Here is a 17,529-nt window from a genome sequence, read left to right on the forward strand (position 1 = left end):
TTTCTGAAATCCAGTAATTTTGTGCTTTTTGCCCAGCTCTCTGTACAATGGGCACTTCGGGGCATCCATTTGCCCCTTCAGATAAATGCTTTTTTCCAGAGATTAAGTTACACTATGCGTTGTAAACAGTGTTTTTTAAAAAGCTTTTAAAGTTATTAATGCTTTGTTTTATATGTCAGGGCTCTCCGGATTCTATATGGAAGTAAAACAGTGTCACCAGACTTTGAAATTTAAAAGCACTTGAATTTTTAGCACTGAATTATTTTACATTGAATTATTGCATGTGATTTTTTTTGCCTCTGAATTAAACACTTTAATTTTTCAGTATATCATTTTCACTTATTTTAATGTAAAAAAATTCAAAAGCAAAAATTCAAGTTTTAAAAATTCAATTAAAATAAATTCAGGTTGCTCAAATTCGACTGCTAAAATACAACGCCCAAAATTCGCTGTCAACATCCGGGACACACAGGATGAGCAATCGATTCCGTCTTCAATCGAGCCAACAACCAGCCAATCACATCACGCTCCGAAGATCACGTGACAGGTAGCGCCTCAGGGCTCAGAGCCGCTCAACGCGAGTCACAGCCCCCTCCGCTGCTCCTCTCGAGTAGGTGAGTGTAGCTGAAAACAGGGCATTTACCTCACCACTGTGGCCATGTAATATCACTTAAACGGTGTAGAAATCCTCACTTTAACCACGGTTTGCTCTGTGGTTTGTAAACATATTAAATTAAGATAGATATCCAGATATACCTTGTTAAACTAACTAACTAAATAAATAAAGCTCCTCTGTTCATTTCAGAAAGAGCTTCAAACACGAACACTAGATCAATTATTTATAAATACAGCCAGACTGTGTGGAAGATAATTACTACTGTAGAATCTGAGATAGTAACTTAGTTAGCTAAATTATAGCTACCTATCTTGCTAGTTAGCTGTGGGACTGTGTGATTATAGACAAGATACTAGAGAGGGGGTTACAGCCTTCATTGTACTGTACCGTGACGTTTACGTGACAGTGCCGCGAGACAGTGTCACGTGCACCCCCTAGTGGTGCAGGCCAGTTACTGCAGTGGCATGCTGTGTCACAGGACAGTGTACTGTGCTGTGACGTTTTACATGACAGTGCCGCGAGACAGTGTCACGTGCACCCCCTAGTGGTGCACGCCAGTTACTGCAGTGGCATACTTTACATGGATGTGACGGTGCTACGTGTAAATAAAGAAATAGAGAGCATTAATTTTGCAGTAGAATGATAACAAATACTTTATATCAACCATTTTTATTCTGCAATGGGTGTTATACAATTTTAATAATGTAATAATAATTGTCCTGTACATTTCATTCGGATGTATTACATGCTCTGATTTTTTTTTTCTAAAATAATAACTTAATAATATCTTATAAACTTATGACAATGACATAATGATGTAGCACATGTGAGTTTACATGTAAATATACATGATACATATATAAGTGTGTAATGAAATGACCATAAAGAACAACTTTTAATTATATTTAAAATAAAGCATTTGTTATTTAAATCTTAAAGTGTAGGTGAAGGGCTGCAAACAAAAAATCTTTAGTCTTATTAATATGTATATAAATTGTTATTGAAAACCTGACTCACTGTGGCAACCCCTGAAAAGGGAATAGACAAAAGAAGAATAAGAAGATTGTTATTGAAACCCACCAGTGCTGTGATATGATATTTTAATAACTGTTAGGCTTTCCTATGTCTTCTCTATTTAGAGTCACGGACCACTGTCACAAACAGCATGCCACTGCTGTTACGCAACTCTTTCATGGTTGCGTGTGGCACTGTCTCGAGATGCTGCTGGTCACTACTTGGGGGTACACGTAACCATAGACTTATAGTAAAAAGTATGACCAAGTGTAGTATTGTATAAAGTAAGATGTGTTTTACAATAATATTAATTAGTATAACATTATTAATAGATTTAACTCTAAATAGAGCAATAAGTAGTCTAGTAAATGTAAATTTGAGTAATTTAAAAATCAATTAAGAATACTATAGTATATGCAGTTTAAACTGAATAAAACAGTACAGTAAATACAAGTAGTTAATAAATAATGAGTAGTGATTAGTAGTTTAAATAGCACAATAATATAATAGTATACTATAAATGAATAAGATACATTTGAACTTTTAGAACTCTTAAGAGCAAATGGTCAAGTACAGCTGCTATTATAGTATGACTGTCTGAATGAATATCCTATGAACTTCACATATTGTCATGCGATTTAAGCAGCTGATTTAACTCGCAATATTAACAGTCAAAAGCACAGCAGCCATCCTTGATTTGAAATCAGAAGTAACAGCCTGGCTCAGCTAGGTAAAGAGCCGTTTCCCCTTCACAACACTTTTTTACGCGCTGCAAGTGTAAATAACGCTGTCAGGTCCCACTGTCACTGTCTAACTGTTGTGTAAAGTATGCCACTGCAGTAATTGGCCTGCACCACTAGGGGGTGCACGTGACACTGTCTCGCGGCACTGTCACGTAAAACGTCACAGCACAGTACACTGTCCTGTAACAGAGCATGCCACTGCAGTAACTGGCCTGCACCACTAGGGGGTGCACGTGACACTGTCTCGCGGCACTGTCACGTAAAACGTCACAGCACAGTACACTGTCCCGTGACACAGCATGCCACTGCAGTAACTGGCCTGCACCACTAGGGGGTCCACGTGACACTGTCTCGCGGCACTGTCACGTAAAACGTCACGGTACAGTACAATGAAGGCTGTAACTGCTGCTCGGATACTACCTAGTTAGCTGTTTGTTTAGCAATACCTTATTTACACTTTGCTGCAAAGTATTTTGCTTAGTGTAATGGCCACTGTCTAAATAAATATATTGAGCTATATTACACTTACTGTACCCCTCTCAGGCTGGTCCTCTCATTAAATAAAGGAGATTTATTACAGTTACTATATACCTCTCAGGCTGGTAACTAGGTCTAGATGTATGTGTGGGCATTATCTAATTTGTAATCAGTGCAATATTTATTAGTGATGTCTTTTATACATTTTTATTTATATTTAGGTCATGTTAATAAATGAGAATCAAATATTGCAACCCATGAGAGAGTATTATTAGTAATATTTATTAAATGTTTTATGTTAATAATAATTATCACATTTTGTAAATGCTGTCGCTAAAAGTGAATCTGATGTTTTTATTTAAGGTTGAAAAGAAGATTCAGCTTGCAGCTATGGAGAGTTCACCACGAAAAGAACGAAGTCAAAGAATACAAAGATCTGTCCATATTCTGAAGTCACCACTTGAAGATTTTATGCAGAATTATTTGGATTATGAATAGGAACCACATTATTTGCAACAGCTTTTATTATTTATACAAACAAGATGAACATGATATGATGTGCCAGAATATAGGGAGGCTGCCTAAAACATACAAAAAAAAATACAGAACACATGTAAACAACTAAAGAAAAACAGAACATGGCACATGTAAATAAATCAAATAAACACAGCACAGACTGCATGAAATTGGATTTCTTTATTTGTTCTTTAAAAGTTTGGAGAAAGGAAACCTGTGGAATACAAAAGAAACTTGAAAAATTACTGCATTTGATACATGGATATAATTAAACATTTTAAGAACATTACCTACCTTTTATTATCCTTTCTTTTTCTGCGAGAAAATATCCTGTTTAAGAAAATGAAGACAAGAAATATGACTGTGTTAAACTTGGTGTTGTTTGGATTCAGTATTTACTTCATTTATATTTATATTAAACATTTTTGCAATTATTATTGTGTAGCGGCTCAGTGGTGTAATACCTGGTGCTAATTGAGATGTTGAAATATTTTTTTAATTGGGCGCCAGTTATTAAATTAATTTAATTAGATTAATTAATTAATTAATTAATTAATCAAATTAATTAATAACACAAGACATCTCAGGGTGTGGTTTCTACAGGTGACAGAAATTTTCATAACCAAGTTATCCAGAAAAACACACTGAAATGACAGGTTTTGTAAAATAAAAGTATTTATTAAATCACACAGATATGAGTAAATAATTCATTAAAAAGTCATAATGTAGCCATTATATATCAAATCATAGTGTAGAATAATAAATGAGAAATAAAAGAACAAACACGTTATAATGCTGATATGAAAGGAATAAAGATTAATAGAACTATTAAGTGAATATTTCTAAATAAGGGTCTAAGGCATTTTAAGTCTACGAAACCAGTTCTTATTTCCAACCAAGCAACTCAAAATGAGTCATCTATACTAAAGACGCTCTATTAAAGACCCGACCAAACCATGACCAACAGACACCATCTGCCGAAAGATTAAACCCAGCTCTGCCTTACTCTGAGTTGTTGAAGTGGGCCTTGGTGACGTCCGCCTGGGTTGGTCGTCTGATGCTTCACCCCGAAAAAGGATCACGTGAGCCTGTCTGAAGGGTGGTTTGACTTCCTGTGTCAGCACGGAGCCCCATTAGAACCCACAGGGTAAATCCCTTCACTCTCAGCTGGCTTGCTGGTGGCCTCCGGACCGCAGGTTTCTGGGTTGGATCTGGCGGATCTCCTTTTCAGCTGTACTTTAGCTAAACTTAGATGGAATAATGCTTGGCTTCGTAGATTGTAAAATAACCTTAGATATTTTAACTAGGATAGCTAATATTAATATACTTGAAGATTAAATGCACTAGTCTAAGAAAACTAACTTAAGATGACTAAACTAACAGTCTATCCTTTCTCCATCTCTGGGCTCCCTAACCTCTCTCCTCTAACTGTTTTCCTCAACTCATCTTCTCCAACTCCTTCTCCCACTGCTTCTCCTCCAACTGCTCTGACCTGAACTCCCAAAACTCAACTGGAAACTCTAAACTGGAAACTGAACTGTGTCTGCCCAGTTTTACTATTAGTCTCTGTGGCCTGTTTGGCCCCTGAGCTATGATTGGCCCTGTGGCCCAAATGTCTGTGTTTTGATTGGTCTAGGAGCAATTTCAAACTTTGGTGGGGATTCACAAAGGGCCATAAACCCCCCCTCGCTCACATGGTCAGCATGCTTCAGCATTTTTCTAATAGATCAAACCAAAAGAAAACTCAATTAAACAGTGGATCAAAATACATTTTTCAGCATATCAGTTTGTGAGGATAAATTCAGGAAACAAACAATCTTACAATTGAATCACAATAAATGTAATATATATATATATATTGCCCACAAACATGTAATATTCAAGATAATCTTAGAAATACAACGATGGATGGTACTCTGTCAGAAAGAGATCAAGAGTCATGTTATTATTTAAACCCAATTAAATCACTTAAAAGATAATACATGGTTAAACCACTGATAACCAAATAAAGCTAAATTATCAAATGCTAATTAAACCTTGTTGATTCAGACTTGAATGTGTAGGAGAATTCAATCAGGACACATCCAAACACATATACCATATACCAGACACATATACCATTATTTAGTAAACATTCTATAAAACACCTTTTTTATATAGTCAATATATATGTATTTTAAGCAAAATCTTCTGAGTGAGAAATTCCTCCCCTTTGCTGAGTTTAGATAAGCGGCTGGTCCTTGCCTGTCTGAATTTACGACGGTGGGGGAAGGAGTTCTTTCTGCACCACACAGAATTTGAGCCTGCAATGTTGAAAATGGAATCCCAAGCTTAGAACATTTCTCTTAATTTCATTAATCTTATTTCTAAGTGATTGCAGAAATAACTAGGCACAAACCCCTAAATTGGTACAACATTTGGTGAATTAACAATTTCCAAGGCATTAATTAAGTTTTGACACTCTCTTAAGTCCGCAGTCCCGTCCTAGTGATGGTGTTGCAAATGTTCCAAATGTTTACATTAACTCCGAGGTTTATGACTTGGAGGAATGTAAACAGAATTTTACCCTAAACTCGCATTTAGGGGTCTTGAGCGAGGCTGAGTGAAGAAATAGTCAGTAAATGTCATTTTGAAATTTAAGGTTGTTTGGAAAAGATTACTCCAAGGTTTTTTTAGAGTGTTCTGGGTTCGAAGTTTCCTTATAGGCCGTAAAGTGGGGGTAGTGTGTGTGTCTGTGTGTCAGCAATGAAGAAATCCTCTGGTTAATCCACTACATTCCCCCCCCATCGATCGATGGGCCACTGGACGTTGGGTCATCGGTCGATGTCAACGTGGATTTCTGTAGACAGAGCATGTTAGGGTACATCTTTCATGCAATTGGTGTCTTGTTGGTCATGCTTTCTTAAGACAATCTACTACAAGGTAGCTGACAGAGTTTTTGGTCTAATAGATTTCTCTGATGATCAGTTTTTTTGTTGTAGCTATTGGCTTTTGGTTCTGAATAGAATAGTTAATTTAATGTGATAGTGTGGCAACAAGCATATGAAAGGATCACAAATAGTTTGCTAGCTATTTGTTCCTTTATAACTTTATCAAGACAACCTACCCATAAGGTATGCTTCAATAATTAGCCACTACTTAGTCAACAATTGAGAACAATATAGCGGAGCAAACGTAGTCAGAAGGGAAACAAAATATGTTTTGGGCACCTGAAGAGAGGAGAGAAAAAAAAAAATTGGCACCCCCCCTTCTCCACGTATTTATTATACTGCTATGCTAATGGTTTGAAATGGTGATTCAAACTCTAGGTTTAACAAAATATCCAATTTGTTGTGGGTTATGCTACTCGGATAGGTGAGTTCCAGACAATGAATGTGTGGTACGTTCTCAATTTAACAATTGCGTCAGGCCAGAAAATGGTGGACAATGAACACTCAGTGTGTCTAAGTATTTGGCCCAGTATTATGATTTAACCTAGGGCATTATTGGTCCCGACTTGTCCCATGAGGCTTTTGCATAGTTTAATTGGGTTACAGTGAACTTGTTTGAGAATCAGTTTAATAAAACACTGACGATGCGGGATTTGGTTCCAGATGCGAGGCAGTTTGTCTGCCTTTGCCCGAGGACCAAACCAATGAGACCTGAGCTCGCGAATTGTTTTGCCAGTGCTGTGCTGGGACCTCACCAGTAGCTTGTCAGCAGTGTAGCACAATGGTTGGTATCCAAGCGTGCTTTTTCCCAGTTTTGGGTGTTTCCGCAGTTCACCGCTAGAACGGTGAGATATACCAACACCTGAGAAAGTGTGGTTCAGCGAAAACGTTGTGGCCTGGGCCATTTCAATAGGGTCTGGGGGACGTCCCCCCCATCTGGCAAATGCACCTGCCACGGTGATGAGATGTTTGTTCCTTCGAACAAATTTCATGAGTCTTTCGACCCAATCCATTTGTGGAATTGGCCATACACCACACAGATCTTCTGAAGATTGGGGCTGAAAACACACTAGCCTTTTTCCAACAAGTGGCAGATATGTCAATTGTGGGAATGCTTGGTGTGTTTCCCCCATCATTTTGTGGTCCACCCATGGGTGATCGAGGGCCTGGGCCAGGCTCTCCCCCCCATGGCGCTGAGGCACCACGAATGAAGATGAAGCGTGTGTATCTGGGGCATAAACAAACAGGCCCTTGAGCATCCTGAAAGACGCACAGTAAGTGGCACGTGGATCAAGTTGAAATGCCAATGTTCTGAAAGAAGTGTTGCCACATGCACCAATTGTCATGTTAACTTTCCATTTGATTTGAGCATTCCGAAAAGCACATCCATCTGTGTAGATGGTGGGAATGTTTTTACCTTCATAAGAATCCAAGGGACTGTGTTTGTCTGGAACCACTGGTGCAGGAACAAGAAGAGAACAATCCTTTTGGTGCACGAACAGAGGATCACAGTTAGTCCGTGGCAAGGAACCTGCAGGTGTTCTGTGAACAGCTGACTTGTCAGCCCATGGAACAAAGATTTCACCGTTGACCGTTGTGTTAAGAGTGAATGACTTTCCAGCTTTTGGGTTGTACTCATCTACAGCCGTAGAGGGAGTCAATGCCCATGAACAGGTGTTTTGTTTTAGAATCATGGTAGGGGATTCTGAGGATGGTGGTTTCAGAACCCTGACAGTGAGCTTCTCATTGATTCCCGTGGAATTTGAAGGTTCAATGAGCTTGTGTGGCTCAATGTTGCTAGCAACATGATAGCATTGAACTCTATCCTGTGCCTTAGGACAGGGCAGGGGTTCGCAAACCTGTGCCCAGATTCTACGATGCTGAAAGTCAATCAATGGTTTGAACCGGTCAAGGAGGTCATTGCCAAAGAGCAATGGGACGTTCTCCAATGGAGAAATGTGAATTGGATGGGTGAGGCTCATTGGACCGATGGCAACATGCACCAGGGCTGCAGAATGCAGAGTGATACCAGTGTGCGAATATGGTTGAAGGTGAAGAGCACACTTTTTCAGAGGTATCTCTTTGTTGTTTCGGTGGGCTGTCGCCCTCACCTGGTCAAAAAGTGAATTTGACATTAAAGAAATGTCTGACCCCGTGTCCAAAAGAGCTTCATACCCGAACACATTTTCCAGCCAGGTGGCTAGGTAGAATTTTGGTGTTGAACCTTTCTCGGTTAAGAAACCCAAGAATTGTTTAGGTATTGGATCCTCCAGGCTGAGGGAAGGAGCTTCCTCAGTGTGGTTGTCTTCAGCGTCTGGCTGTACAACCAAGGCTGCATTGGAGTGGATGGATTTCGCACCCCCCCAAGCAGGTTGATCTGGAGCATGGACAATTGGCAAGAATTCAGATTCAGCATTGTCCTGCTTGCGTATTTCGTTACGAAATTGTCTGAGCAGACTGCCGTCTTTAGTGCTCAGGTTAGTTGGATATGTCTCATGCTTGTGCCCTTTAGGTGGACACCAACGTTTGTGGTGCTTTGGGCTCTTTCTCCTGAGCGGAGATTGAAGTTTGCTGGAGCTCTGTGCTCGAGCGTGGTGCTGTGAGTGTTTGCCATTCCAACTGCGTTTTATCCTACCTTTCCTTCGATAGGAGGGCTTTTGGTCACTTTGCTCGGCCCAATGTAGGGACGAGCGACGCCAAGAGTGGAACACTCTCTGGTTTTTGTGGTTTAACTGGGTCTTAGGTGGCATTGGAGCCTTGTGTGCCCCTTTTTGCTTGACGTGGGAGGACTGCTCATTAATTATCAGGACGTCATTTGACTCTGATTTTTTATTAATGTTTTGTTGGAACTTAGCAAATCCTCTGAGAGCCAAATCACGCAGCTGCCGGCTTGTTAGCGTACGAGGGCAGGCTGCGACTCCAAAAGAGTGACTGGTGGAGGGATGGAGGTTTCTCACGAACAATGTTTTGAAAACTTCCTCTTCCTCCATTCCAGGCTCATTTCTATAGCCGAAATAAGCTAGCCTGAGGCGGTGATAGTACTGTAGGGGTGTTTCCTGGCGGCTCTGCTTAATTGCAAGAGCTGCAGCAAGGCCGGTTTGAACGAGGTGGTTGGAGAACTCATTCTCCAAAGCCTTGCAAAGAGCAGGATAATCTCTCTTAACCTGGGGTGGTTGGCGCTCAATGAAACGTCCAACTTCCCGACTAGAGGACACCTTAATGAGGTAGATTTTATCATCTACCGTGGCCTTGGGGAAACGGCGTAAGAAGAAGTCAATGTCGCGAAGATACTGGTGGACATCATTAGAACCGTCCGGTTCTGGTTCAAAGCGTGGAATGTTACGCGCAATTTTGTCCAAATCTCTATCAGAGGGTGCTTGAGGTTGCACAGAGGTCCCATGTGGCTGGGAACGCTGAGTGAACCTTGGTTCTACTGGCGCTTCAGCACCTTTAAGGGAGACTAGAGGGATTGTATTTGTGGATAGTTGTTGCTTAGGATCCGGAACCCCAGGGGTTCCTGATTTACCAGCTGGATTGATGGGGGAGTCTCCCTCCATCATCAGCTCAAATGTTAACTCTGTTTGGTCTCGAGTTAATTTGACTGCATTGTTAGCATGTGCTAATTCAGTTTGTAGCTCAACCTGTCTTGCAATAGCATGTTTTAGTTTTTCCTGTGACTGAGCTGCAAGTTGGGTAGCTATGTTGGCTTCCTTTTGAAGCAGCTGCACTTCGGTTTTGAGGTCTCTTTGGTTCATTTCAGACTGTACAGTTTTGTTCTCTAGGTCTGCAACTCTATCATTTAAAGTCACAATCTCTGCTTGGAGATTTTGAATGGTTTTGGAGGAAGCAGCAAGTTGATCCTGTGACAACAGCAGTTGTTTCCACAGTATTAGGGAAATCGGATCCACTTGTTGCTTGCCCTCAAGGATTTTAGATACACACTCATTGAGGCTTTTGGCAATTAGTGCATGGAGACCCCCACTGTCCATTTGTTGGACTGGGACGGTAAGTCCTGGGGGTAAACCAGCTGTAAGCTCTAAAAGAGCTTTTTCAGTGACACACATTTTGATTTACGTAAAGCACGTGGAATCAAACAATTTTGGTGACAAACAAGTTTATTTTATGTACGAGTTAATTAGCATTGTGCCTTTTCTAAGAAGAAAATCTGTAAAAGTGGGTGACCTAAGGTTACAATTAGTAGATTAATTTTGAAAGAATAGTTAGATTTGTTGTCAGTGGTGCTAGTGAACAGTTTAGTAACTGTAGGCCACTATACACAGTATGTCTAAATATGAGTATAGTTATTAACTATGTACAGGATGGGAGAATTTAACTATGTATTAAGCACAGGTGTGCTGGGTATATGGTTGAGTAACTGATAACTGGATAGGTTTTTTTTTTTTTTTTTTTTTTTTTTAATGGTTAATTAATTAATTAATTTCAATCAGTTATTAATAATTGATCTTAATCGATCAATAATTAAGCTTAATTTATTTGAAGATGGTTGAATTAAATTGAAAATAATTAATTAACAAAATTTTAATTAACTTTACTTAATCAAATTGATTAAAATGACCAGTTAATTATTTTATGTTGTGATTAGTTACTCAATGGAGATAGCTATTTAGCTTGGTTCAATGTAACATAAAGAGTGATGTTTGAGAGAGCAGACCTGAAACTTAAATTTAACTATTTAATATAAACCGGTTAAATGAATGCAGTTATTTGTTTACTTATTTAGAAACCATTTAACCAAACCACAATGCAAATTCCCTTTATTAACTTAACGAAAAGTTTGTTTGAAATTGGCACCCTCTGGCGACAGAAACTCTAAATGCACTCTACAGGATGATGGCAATTACACAAGTACAACACCAGGTGGCGACACAGCTATGTGGCTAAGTAGCTCCCTCTGGTGGTCAAACAAATGAGATGCACCTTTCTGCACTGTATGCAGTTACCCAAATTAAACACCAGATGGCGATGTGTACCCCCCCCTAGTGGTGAGGGGTAGTAAAACACCCTTTGAGTTTGAGTGTAAATAGTCAGGCTGTCCACCAGATGGTGGCAGAGGCCGACTGGTGTGAGTGGTCACGCCCACTAATGATGCCACGTTAAGGACCGCCCCTTGGGTCTGGGCCCTGGTCAGCAGATTTGACTGACTCAGTCGACTGTGAATAGCAGAGGAGAAGGACACGGCTGTCCGAAAGTTTAACACAGCAGCAACACACTGACTTCACAAGATGAGCAAAGAGGATTTACATCCTGGCGTGGTTAGTTTAATCACGCACACAATAAACTTCCTGCCACTCAGGGTGGTGTTACGTAAAAGTTAGCTACTCTTTTACGCACGTGGAAGTGTCCAGTACTGCAGGATTTTACGGATTTCGCGCAAAAACCGGCAGTTTTAACTGGAGCGCGGAGTCAATGAGCCGGAGATCCGCGACTCAGACCTGCGCGAAGGCCTTATCAGATCAACACTGGCAAAATATGTCTATTTTACCGGAAACAGTTCGAACTTCATGTAAGTACACACGTATATACACGTATATACACCCGGGTTTAAGGTTGCCCACACACGGCGGTGTGTCAACCAAGCTTATTTTACAAATAAGAGTAATGTTTTCAAGAGCGCTCACGTACCACACACACAACTGTACACGTTATACAGACACACAGGGGACCGTGCGCGCGACGCGCACACACAGCGGGGGACTGGCCAGTCCTGAATTGTAAACAAAAACACGTGTAGAACATGTGCGTGTGTTTCTAACACGCTAGGTTTATGCAGTTAACTCCAGCTAGGCCAGCTAGCCAGCAGCTAACGCATTTAGCAATAAAAACAAAATACACTTTATTCTGCAACTTACAGCGCTATTTTCTGGAACTGGTTATGAAATGTGTATATTCTGGTCTCGCGGCGGAGAGCCAATAATAATCCTGCCCCACGTTGGCGCGCCAAATTATGTAGCGGCTCAGTGGTGTAATACCTGGTGCTAATTGAGATGTTGAAATATTTTTTTAATTGGGCGCCAGTTATTAAATTAATTTAATTAGATTAATTAATTAATTAATTAATTAATTAATCAAATTAATTAATAACACAAGACATCTCAGGGTGTGGTTTCTACAGGTGACAGAAATTTTCATAACCAAGTTATCCAGAAAAACACACTGAAATGACAGGTTTTGTAAAATAAAAGTATTTATTAAATCACACAGATATGAGTAAATAATTCATTAAAAAGTCATAATGTAGCCATTATATATCAAATCATAGTGTAGAATAATAAATGAGAAATAAAAGAACAAACACGTTATAATGCTGATATGAAAGAAATAAAGATTAATAGAACTATTAAGTGAATATTTCTAAATAAGGGTCTAAGGCATTTTAAGTCTACGAAACCAGTTTTTATTTCCAACCAAGCAACTCAAAATGAGTCATCTATACTAAAGACGCTCTATTAAAGACCCGACCAAACCATGACCAACAGACACCATCTGCCGAAAGATTAAACCCAGCTCTGCCTTACTCTGAGTTGTTGAAGTGGGCCTTGGTGACGTCCGCCTGGGTTGGTCGTCTGATGCTTCACCCCGAAAAAGGATCACGTGAGCCTGTCTGAAGGGTGGTTTGACTTCCTGTGTCAGCACGGAGCCCCATTAGAACCCACAGGGTAAATCCCTTCACTCTCAGCTGGCTTGCTGGTGGCCTCCGGACCGCAGGTTTCTGGGTTGGATCTGGCGGATCTCCTTTTCAGCTGTACTTTAGCTAAACTTAGATGGAATAATGCTTGGCTTCGTAGATTGTAAAATAACCTTAGATATTTTAACTAGGATAGCTAATATTAATATACTTGAAGATTAAATGCACTAGTCTAAGAAAACTAACTTAAGATGACTAAACTAACAGTCTATCCTTTCTCCATCTCTGGGCTCCCTAACCTCTCTCCTCTAACTGTTTTCCTCAACTCATCTTCTCCAACTCCTTCTCCCACTGCTTCTCCTCCAACTGCTCTGACCTGAACTCCCAAAACTCAACTGGAAACTCTAAACTGGAAACTGAACTGTGTCTGCCCAGTTTTACTATTAGTCTCTGTGGCCTGTTTGGCCCCTGAGCTATGATTGGCCCTGTGGCCCAAATGTCTGTGTTTTGATTGGTCTAGGAGCAATTTCAAACTTTGGTGGGGATTCACAAAGGGCCATAAACCCCCCCTCGCTCACATGGTCAGCATGCTTCAGCATTTTTCTAATAGATCAAACCAAAAGAAAACTCAATTAAACAGTGGATCAAAATACATTTTTCAGCATATCAGTTTGTGAGGATAAATTCAGGAAACAAACAATCTTACAATTGAATCACAATAAATGTAATATATATATATATATTGCCCACAAACATGTAATATTCAAGATAATCTTAGAAATACAACGATGGATGGTACTCTGTCAGAAAGAGATCAAGAGTCATGTTATTATTTAAACCCAATTAAATCACTTAAAAGATAATACATGGTTAAACCACTGATAACCAAATAAAGCTAAATTATCAAATGCTAATTAAACCTTGTTGATTCAGACTTGAATGTGTAGGAGAATTCAATCAGGACACATCCAAACACATATACCATATACCAGACACATATACCATTATTTAGTAAACATTCTATAAAACACCTTTTTTATATAGTCAATATATATGTATTTTAAGCAAAATCTTCTGAGTGAGAAATTCCTCCCCTTTGCTGAGTTTAGATAAGCGGCTGGTCCTTGCCTGTCTGAATTTACGACGGTGGGGGAAGGAGTTCTTTCTGCACCACACAGAATTTGAGCCTGCAATGTTGAAAATGGAATCCCAAGCTTAGAACATTTCTCTTAATTTCATTAATCTTATTTCTAAGTGATTGCAGAAATAACTAGGCACAAACCCCTAAATTGGTACAACATTTGGTGAATTAACAATTTCCAAGGCATTAATTAAGTTTTGACACTCTCTTAAGTCCGCAGTCCCGTCCTAGTGATGGTGTTGCAAATGTTCCAAATGTTTACATTAACTCCGAGGTTTATGACTTGGAGGAATGTAAACAGAATTTTACCCTAAACTCGCATTTAGGGGTCTTGAGCGAGGCTGAGTGAAGAAATAGTCAGTAAATGTCATTTTGAAATTTAAGGTTGTTTGGAAAAGATTACTCCAAGGTTTTTTTAGAGTGTTCTGGGTTCGAAGTTTCCTTATAGGCCGTAAAGTGGGGGTAGTGTGTGTGTCTGTGTGTCAGCAATGAAGAAATCCTCTGGTTAATCCACTACAATTGCATTGGTTTTGGCACAAACCAATTACTAATGCATCTCAGAAAATCTGAAGATCGTGAGAATATCATAATTTAACAGAAATTATACATTACACTACATGTAAAGTGACATATTCCAAATCATTTTTACCTGGCTAAAAGTTCATTAAACCAGAATTACTGTCCTAACCTTAACCCAGTTTACTAGAATATGTAGTTTAAACTTAAAATAAAAAAAAAGTTAAATGTGTCGCTTTAAACTTAAGGTGACTGTTTACTGAACGATATTAAACACAAATATATATTTTTCACGTTTGAGATGCACTAGTAAACAGGACTAATCATGCTGTATTTTAATTACACAAGCATTTTAGGACTATTATTTACTGTTGATATCCTCAGTAAAAGCCTGAGTTGAATTGTTAACAAATGTATAAAATATATATTAAATATAAACATTAAAATTAATATCATAAAATAAATAATGGTCATATCTTAAATTATCTCTGTTAAATTAGTTAGAAATGAGACAAAAAGCAATTCTAATAAATCTCCTTTATTTAATGAGAGGACCAGTCTGAGAGGGGTACAGTAAGTGTAATATAGCTCAATATATTTATTTAGACAGTGGCCAGTACACTAAGCAACATACTTTGCAGCAAAGTGTAAATAAGGTATTGCTAAACAAACAGCTAACTAGGTAGTATCTTGTCTATAACCGCACAGTCCCACAGCTAACTAGCAAGATAGGTAGCTATAATTTAGCAAACTAAGTTACTATCTCAGATTCTACAGTAGTAATTATCTTCCACACAGTCTGGCTGTATTTATAAATAATTGATCTAGTGTTCGTGTTTGAAGCTCTTTCTGAAATGAACAGAGGAGCTTTATTTATTTAGTTAGTTTAACAAGGTATATCTGGATATCTATCTTAATTTAATATGTTTACAAACCACAGAGCAAACCGTGGTTAAAGTGAGGATTTCTACACCGTTTAAGTGATATTACATGGCCACAGTGGTGAGGTAAATGCCCTGTTTTCAGCTACACTCACCTACTCGAGAGGAGCAGCGGAGGGGGCTGTGACTCGCGTTGAGCGGCTCTGAGCCGTGAGGCGCTACCTGTCACGTGATCTTCGGAGCGTGATGTGATTGGCTGGTTGTTGGCTCGATTGAAGACTGAATCTATTGCTCATCCTGTGTGTCCCGGATGTTGACAGCGAATTTTGAGCTTTGTATTTTAGCAGTCGAATTTGACAGGTCGAATTTGAGCAACCTGAATTTATTTTAATTGAATTTTTTAAACTTTAATTTTTACTTTTGATTTTTTTTTACATTAAAATAAAATAAGTGAAAATGATATACTGAAAAATTAAAGTGTTTAATTCAGAGGCAAAAAAAAATCACATGCAATAATTCAATGTAAAATAATTCAGTGCTAAAAATTCAAGTGCTTTTAAATTTCAAAGTCTGGTGACACTGTTTTACTTCCATAATTCTACTAATGAGATGTGTGACTACTTTGAGCCTGGATAACGGTGTAAAAACTATTTATCTGAAGGAGCAAGTCAATACCCCAAAGTGCTTGTTGTAAAGATTTCTGGGCAAAGAGCACAAAATTATTGGATCTCAAAAAGTTACAGGAGAGCAGAGGTGGGCTATTTAACAAAGGCTAGTACACTCTATCATGTTTTACTACACCAAAAATCAATTTTACACCGGAGTTCTCTAAATCTCCATTCCAGAGCATGAAAATCTACTCTTTACAAACAGGATAGGCCTTGGTCCTCAGGAAGCAATGAACACACCCGTTCTCAGGTTTCAAGCAATTGTAACACTGCAATTCCATTCCTGGCCTACTGCTACACAGATTTCTGTGGTGCTACTCAATAACATAATCACAGCCCTTTTTAGATGTCATTCCACAGACAAGGCAGGATTAAAGTACCCAAAATAAGGCCTCCATACTATCTCTTAAGATGGCCTTGTTCTAGCTGGTAGGATGTTTCCCCATTATGACACTACATTAAAGAAAGGCAATAATGGCTCGCTGATAGAGGCCTAGATGACATTTAGTCAAACAACCATCCTGCTTCTCTTAGTCCAGTGATGATCGTCCTCTCCAAGGTCTTTCAACTGGTCAACATTTATCCCCAAAATGTATCACAGAGGAATGTCCAGCAGTCAGCAATCTCTCACCAAGAGGTACACTACACAAAATTGCCGTTAAGAGCCTTTTTGTAGGGTAGCAGGATAATCCAGGGTCTAATCAGGTCACATCTGTGATTGTTTACATATTGGCCCAATACATAACTGCAGGCTGTATTTTGCTGCAATCCAAAGTGCTTTTTTTGCTCAATAAGTGCATGAATAATCATTTAATGCAATCATGGCCTCCATTTTTGTTTTATTTTTTGCCTAATACACCTGTTTTAGCATTTGAAAAGAATACTAAAATGAATCCACTTCCACTGGCAGCCTATTCTTACAGCTGAAATGATTTGTGTTTGATACAAGGCATTTCATTAATTTCTTCATACTTCTTTCCTCAGCTCACTCCTAGATTACGTTCTTGATTTGTTTAGTGTCTGTGGTCTTGCCCGTTTCTTCACTATTAGGAAGATTATCATCAGGGTATTCTAAAAATGTGCCATAATTCTACGCTCTGACACAACCAATGTGTCAATTTGTCTTTCCCCTCAGTCCAATAACCTGCTTTACTGCCACAGACATTCCTTTGACCTTAATGTTGATCATTAACTGCAACAGATGCTAAGTGCCACTCACACCTTTTTGGTAGCTCTTTTCTGAATGCCCAAATGATGCAACAACACACAGCTAATGAGTCAAATTACTCTGCCATTTGGCTCTTAATACTTAAAATAACATCATAAGATTCTATTAATCAATATTATTGATCATATTTATAAGACTTTATATTTTTCAGAT

General features: G+C 38.9%; 2 long non-coding RNA genes across 2 annotated transcripts; one reads left to right on the top strand and one right to left on the bottom strand.

Moving 5' to 3' along the window:
- Positions 1-513: 513 nt before the first annotated feature.
- On the top strand, positions 514-3,655 carry LOC111196196 (uncharacterized). Its single transcript, XR_002652019.2, has 2 exons — positions 514-614; positions 3,214-3,655. It is a non-coding gene; the product is annotated as an uncharacterized LOC111196196 (long non-coding RNA).
- LOC125802476 (uncharacterized) lies at positions 3,528-3,801 on the bottom strand. Its single transcript, XR_007439609.1, has 2 exons — positions 3,661-3,801; positions 3,528-3,580 (listed from the first exon to the last, which is right to left on the bottom strand). It is a non-coding gene; the product is annotated as an uncharacterized LOC125802476 (long non-coding RNA).
- Between the last annotated feature and the right edge of the window lie 13,728 nt (positions 3,802-17,529).

This window comes from Astyanax mexicanus, chromosome 6 (assembly GCF_023375975.1).
Source record: "Astyanax mexicanus isolate ESR-SI-001 chromosome 6, AstMex3_surface, whole genome shotgun sequence".
In the NCBI taxonomy this organism is placed as follows: domain Eukaryota; kingdom Metazoa; phylum Chordata; class Actinopteri; order Characiformes; family Acestrorhamphidae; genus Astyanax; species Astyanax mexicanus.